The sequence below is a fragment of the Capsicum annuum genome, chromosome 9 (assembly GCF_002878395.1).
Source record: "Capsicum annuum cultivar UCD-10X-F1 chromosome 9, UCD10Xv1.1, whole genome shotgun sequence".
In the NCBI taxonomy this organism is placed as follows: Eukaryota; Viridiplantae; Streptophyta; class Magnoliopsida; order Solanales; family Solanaceae; genus Capsicum; species Capsicum annuum.
The window spans coordinates 6,134,818-6,141,560 of NC_061119.1; the positions used below are offsets into that span (position 1 = coordinate 6,134,818).

At 30.6% G+C, this 6,743-nt stretch overlaps 1 protein-coding gene across 1 annotated transcript in view; it reads left to right on the forward strand.

The window, feature by feature from the left end:
* The first annotated feature begins 2,374 nt into the window (after positions 1-2,374).
* LOC107853756 (alpha-crystallin domain-containing protein 22.3) overlaps positions 2,375-6,743 on the forward strand; it is a 14,986-nt gene continuing 10,617 nt past the window's right edge. Inside the window, exon 1 of the mRNA XM_016698743.2 lies at positions 2,375-2,631. The gene's annotated coding sequence lies outside the window, so the exon portion shown is untranslated. The remainder of the gene's footprint in view (positions 2,632-6,743) is intronic.

Genomic DNA, 6,743 nt, shown 5'->3' on the forward strand with positions numbered 1-6,743 from the left:
ATTTTCTATTTTTATTTTTGATATTTGTTTGTTTTTTGGATTTTTGGGTAATTTACAATCTCTAGCTAAATGTCCTAATTTTCCACAATTATAACAAGTACATTCTTTTATAGATTTCTTTTTTCTATATGGTCTTTTGTATTTATAATTTTTTACATAATATCTTTTTCTTGGTTTCTTGTATTTATATTTTGATTTTTTGTATTTCTTATATTTCTTATGTCTTTTTCTTTTCTTATAATGTCTTTCTTCACATACGAATTGGGGTGCTACTTTATTTTTGCAACACACTAAATTGTTTATCAATGTTTTTTCAATTTTTAATTCTTCTTTGTATTTTTCACATAAGTTTCTATACCATTGTTGTAAAAATTTTATTCTTGCTCCTAGAGTATCTACTATTTTTGTTTCTTCCCAACTCTTTATTATCTTTGAACTAAATGGTTTGGGTAATTTATTAAAATATAATTTTCTTATTTCTTTACTTTCTTCTATATTATATTCTCCTTTATAATAATATTCTTTAAATGTGCAAGTATGTTCATCTATATAACACATATTACATATTGCTAATTTTAACATTAAATTCCTATTTGTATCTTTTTCTTCATTTTGTTCTTCTTCTATTGTTGTCATACTACCAAATTCATCTTTTATAGTTGTTTCATATTTTTTAAATAATTGTATAGGTGTTAGTTTAGTTGTTGTTGATGATGTTCCTTCTGTAGGTTTGTTAGTTCTTAATACCTTCTTGCTATTTTCAGTTAAATTTGAAAACCATAATTTCACTGTTCCTATTAGTGTTCTTTCTATATATTCTGGTGCATCTGTTATGTTTATATTATTATCTAATAATATTTTTGTCATATATCCTATTTATAATTGTATTGTTTTTTCTGTATCTATCACACAGTCTAAGTCTAAAAATTTATAATTTTTATTAACTATTTGTTTTGGTGTCCATTTGTCATATTCATTCTTTAGATTATATCTTTTAAACTTATTCTTATAATATGTAGGTTTTCTTATTTCTGATGTTCTGGGTATTATATTTTCATCTTCTGTTTTATCAAGAGTATTTATTTCTGTGTTGATATTTTCTAAGTTTTCTTCATTAATTACTTCTTCTTTTTCATTGATTTCTAAATTTTTTGTATTTGTTAATATTTCTGTATGTGTTTCACTATCTTCTGAATCATAATTATCTGTCTCTTCAACATCGATATTATTATTTCTAACTCTTTGTTTTTTATTTCTTTATTGTTTATTTCTAATTTTTCTTTAAATTGATTTATCTCTTTTAGTAATTTTTGGTTCTTTATCTTTTTCTTCCTTTTACTTTTGTCTTTCTTCATACAAATATTTTAACATTTGTAGTTGTTTTTCTAATTCAACAATCCTACTATTTTTAGTTTCTTCTATTTTTCGTATTTCTTCTGCAGTTTGTTGTTTTATTTTTTCTATTTCCTTTTTCCTATCTATTTCTTCATTTTCTCTTTCTATTCTTACCATAGCTGTCAATTTATCTTCTAATTTTAATTCTTCTTTTTCTAACATTAAATATAAATGTTCACCTATTTTCTTATATCTTCTTCCTAGATTAGAAAATACTATTTTTACTTTTAATCCTTCGTGATTTTCATATATTTTTTCATCTATTATAAATTCTTCTTTGTTTATTTTATTGTGAATAGTTCATGTTGATATATATATATTCTAAACTATCTATTTGTGATTCTAATTTTGATATTTCATCTTTTTGTGTATTTATTGAGTTTTCACTCACTCCGGCAAATATATTATAATGTAGTCTTTTTATTCTTATTTTTAATTCTTTACGTTTTTCTGAAATAATTTGTTTTAGTTCTTTGTATTTTTGTTCTTTGTTCATTTAATCCAATCTAAATTCAAACATGTATTTTTGTTATTTGTTCATTTAATCCAATCTAAATTCAAACATATTTTTGTTCTTTGTTCATTTAATCCATTCTAAATTCATTAGGGGGTCTCCCACAGAGTACTTAGGCCCTAATTACCCTATAAAAACTAGAAGATCATTACATCATTTTTCAATATACTTGTATGTAGATCGAACGCATACGTCTTAATGCACGTCACACAATAATTATTATAGTTCTAAAATTACAATTGGACTCAATTAATCATAAATATTAATAGTAATAAGATTATTGTCCATTAGTATGTTAGTTAAGTTATAGTTTAGATTCTCTCAAATGAGTTTCCATAATTTTGTTAGTGCAAGAATTTCTTATCAAATAAATTTCATGTATAAAATCAAATAATAAAACAAAAAATATATGTTTAAGATTGATTTTTATTCTAAACGACTTGTAGACTTGCTTTGTTGTGGAAAGCTTTGGCGATGACATATTATATTAGAACTAGGGGTCTCACCCGTCAAACTTGATTTTTCGATTTTAACCCTAGCGTGGTCGATTCCACAACCTATCTCAAATTCATCTACTTAAGGAAGGTCCAATTTCATGCTCTTCTAATTTCTTAAAGATAGACGAGTTCAAAAACCCTTCTGTTAACAGAGAACCTAGATCCTCTCTGACGGAGAACTCTAGGTAATCAGAGCGCCCCAGCAATCTCGTTCTCTACTTACAGGTAATATTATTCGCTCTCTACTTACAGGTAATCTTATTCACTAAGCCTCTGTATCATTTTGTTTTGTATTAGATTTAATCTAAAAGAGTTTGTCGAACACTACTAAATTTTCCTTTATTCACGATTTAAATTTTAATTTGAGATCTCCCTCGCATGTGCATCTAAACGGACATTTCTAACTTTGCTTCATCTTGATTTGTTAAATTTGAGGTGTGTCGATATGCTTTTTACTTTCCTTTAATGAGATGTGATTTGTACTTATGACAATATTTACTGATTTTATTATTTGAGGTCTATATTTTTTGACTTCACGAAATTTTTTTCTAAAGAATATATATTATTTTTTAAAAAAATGATTTTGGATGGTCGATTTTTAATCATTTCTTTGGGGAAAATGCCAATCTTACAAGGTTGATTTTCCAATTGCAAAATAGTAAAATGCACCATATGGGGTTCGATTGCCCATCTTTATTCTATAGATGATTAGTTTTTACCAAAAAACTGATTATAAAATAATTAGAAATTGACCTCTTGAGGTCATGTTGTAAAAAAAGTTATTTAAACTTGAAGCAAAAACATTCATAGTCCACTTAAGGCTTAGAAAAATTTATGCTCAACATTCGACTATTAAAGGACCTGGTTCTCTTGCATACGTATTTTATATTTTACTACTTATTTGTTAATCGTCATAACTTCTTGTTAATACATAAAACTTTATAGCTCAAAGAGTCGTACCACTCCAAGTTACACATCTAAATATCATAATAGAAATTTATTATAACCTTTTATGATATTTAAAGGATGATTTAGTTAATAGATTAAAGCATAGTTTTAAAAGATGTTTCCCTAGCACACATAGGGCTCAAAACAATATTAGTCTCAGTCACATCCCGTCGTGGTAGGCTAATTAGTGACTACCTAACTTGTCTAGAAAAAGCAGTTCCTAGTGTGTGTGTCTCCAAAGCAGTACATACAAAGACAGGAGGAACTATCAAGATAGTTGTGCTTCCAAAAAGTTTGTTCTTCGTCCCTTCATTGTTAGAATATCCACTATCCTATTCTTCTTTCTATACACATGCACCGACATTGGTGCTCCCAACTCCATCATTAAGAACCTGTATTCACACAAAGTATTATAATATAGGGGATGGTAAGCTATAAGCATGTCAATAAGGGCCTTGAAGTCAATTTCCAGTGGCTTGAGACCATAGTTCAAGGCTAAGTGAAGTCCTTTTATAAAGGTTAGGACTTTATCCATCATAGAGTTTGTGCAGGGGATGTGCTAATGGAACCCCAACTTCCAAGTGCCTAGGTGGTCTCTTAAGACACCTAGTCCTCCGAATCCCAACTTCCCATTAACAAGCCTATCAATATTAAGTTTATAGATCCCTTTCAGAGGGGTTCCCACTTAACTTGAATAGATGTTCTAGGTTGGTATAACAGTTATGGACCACTATAAGTATGTTATACTCAATAGCCAGTTGGATGCTAGCTTCAGGGGATGCAAGGCCTCTCTCGTGATTGAACAAATTGTTGTTTCTTGTTAGCCAGAGGTTTCAGAGGCAGTGGGTGTATGAGGTCTCCTCTAGTAAGCTAGTTATTATAGAATTTTTCTGAGGAATCATTTAAATATTTAAGATAGTTGGAATCATTTATAGAGTCTAGGACAGTATATTTAGGGGAGAGACTTGAGAGGTTTATCTTATGTTAGAATTGGGAAGCACTGGAATTGAGAAAAAAGATATGGGTTATGTTTCCTGGGTAACATTACAACACCAACATACATCAAGGATGTCTAGGACAATTTTGTGCAGCTAATTATTAGTAGGTAATCAACCATGGTACATAACCTATATAAAGATCTTGATTTTATTGGGGCAAGTGGTTGTCCAAATATGATGATAGTTAGAGTTTTATCCATCTCTATGATAATCACGCTCTTTTCTGAGACTATCATAAGTGTTGTTAGTATTCAAAAGACCATTACTAGTGAGGGAGCATATGAGAGTATCCTTTTTTATTGTTATTCAAAGTGAGGGGGTAGCTATTAAGGATGCGTATCACATTTTAGAGCAACTCAAAAGAGATTCTTAAGATGTCCTAGATGTTATTAGTGAGGAAATCTTTGATGGTGAGAGATTCATTTTGTCTCTTGTAGGGACCATGAATGATACCTCTGAAAGCACTCAGTAACGAATCTCACTTTGTCCCTCTTTTGGACATTCTAACCCCATCCAAAGAAGAATTTTTTTCCTGCCATTCTAAATGTTAATCTAAGTTCTATAAACAATGCCCTTTCTTCTCCTATTTTTTGGTGGTCTATGGTATTTTCTAAGGTGAATTTGGTCCCATAGTCCACTGGTATTTTATGAAAGTCTTTAGACAAGGATGGCATATAAAGCTTTATTTTTCAACTTAGCTTTTTGCAGACCGAGTACATCATGCATTTTTGTTTTGGTGGTGATATCCAAACTAAGGAGGTAGAGTTTCTTCTTATCAACATTACTTCTCTAGATGAAGTCTCTTTGAATTTTATTGATGCTATCAGTGATACTAGTGGGAATTTTGATAAACTAAATGATATGGGTAGGAAAGCTACTGAGAGTGGCTTTGTCCATCATGTTAAGGTTCTTAGTTTTCCATCAATAAGACTATTCTTCATTTTATCTAAGATGAAGTGAAATTTAGTATTTATGGGCTTCTTGTTAAAATGGGGTATCCTAAGTATTTGCCAAAGTCAAAACTGGTACCAATATTGAGGAGATTAGAGAAAAGAAAGGAAGTGTTATTACGTATTAATGGCCCACATAATTTTGGTAAGAAATTTACCTTTTTTCCCAAATATACTATTAAATTATTCAATTACTTTTCATCCAAGTTATGTATATATGGTATTTCTTTGATGGCAGAAAATAACTATGAAAGTCTCTAGGGATAATGTTACATCTGTGACTCTATCAGTCTTGTATAACTTTGATAGGCATAGTCTAGAAGATTTACGTGTCTCTTTGCATCTTTTCTTTTAAATTTTTGACAAAGATGATTCTTTACAACATTTGAATAATAATGGCTGAAGGTACATTTCTATTTATTTTTCCATTGCGCATTAGCTCTATGTATGTGTTGAAATTTCAACAGTGTCTGCATTACAGTTCCCAAAAAGATAAATTTAAATTTCGATTTATTGTTTCTTTGATGGGATTGGATATAGAATATGCTTAGAGTGTTGGTAATTGAGAGACAGCTGGCTTGGTCAGCCCTTAAAAATAAGGTGAGATCATCTACAACGAATAGATGGGAGATTTTTCGGGCAACTAGTAATAATATTGATGGGAGTCTAAGGTTTAGATCTAATGTTGGGTCTAGTGTGGTAGAAAAAAGAAGTTTTCTTCCAAATGGAGATAGAGCTAGAAGTCATACAAGGCATAATGAGCCTGGTCAAATTGTGTGAAAGTTGAAGAATATGAGAGTACACTTAATGAAGGACCACTTCAGCCCATCAAAGGCTTTTCCAGATTAATTTTTAGAATCATATTGCTGTGCTTGCATTTTATTTTCTTGAAGTGTGAAATGTACTCTTAGAAATTGATGGCATTGTCACTTGTTTTTCTAGAGAAAAGGAAGCTAGCTAGACTAAGGCCTATGATATATGATATGAAGGGATTGATTCTATCCACAATTTCCAATGGGTATAAAGTTTTCCATAGTGTTACATTGCTGCACTAGGGGACAAAACAGAGGAGGGTGGCATTGTTGTTTGCAGGCATTATGAAGGTGGAAAAGATGTCCTTATAGAAATCTATAGTTTTAGTCCTTACTGGGTCCAGTACCTTTGATAGAACATTGGGTGGAGGCCACTATGGCTAGGGGCTTTATAGGGTTTGAAACATTCCAATGCAAGAAAGATTTCATTGTCCCTTAGAAAGGCATCCAATTTTACAATATCCTTCTTGGTAAGAGCGGAGGTGTCCTTATTATAGTTGTAGCTGATAAGGAAGGAACAGACATGGTCAGTGATATAGAGACTAGTGAAGAAGTAAAGGATGTGCTTAGTGGATTCTTCTTTTGTTGGAGAGTGTTACCAGTCTCATCCACAATGGAGGCAATCTTGT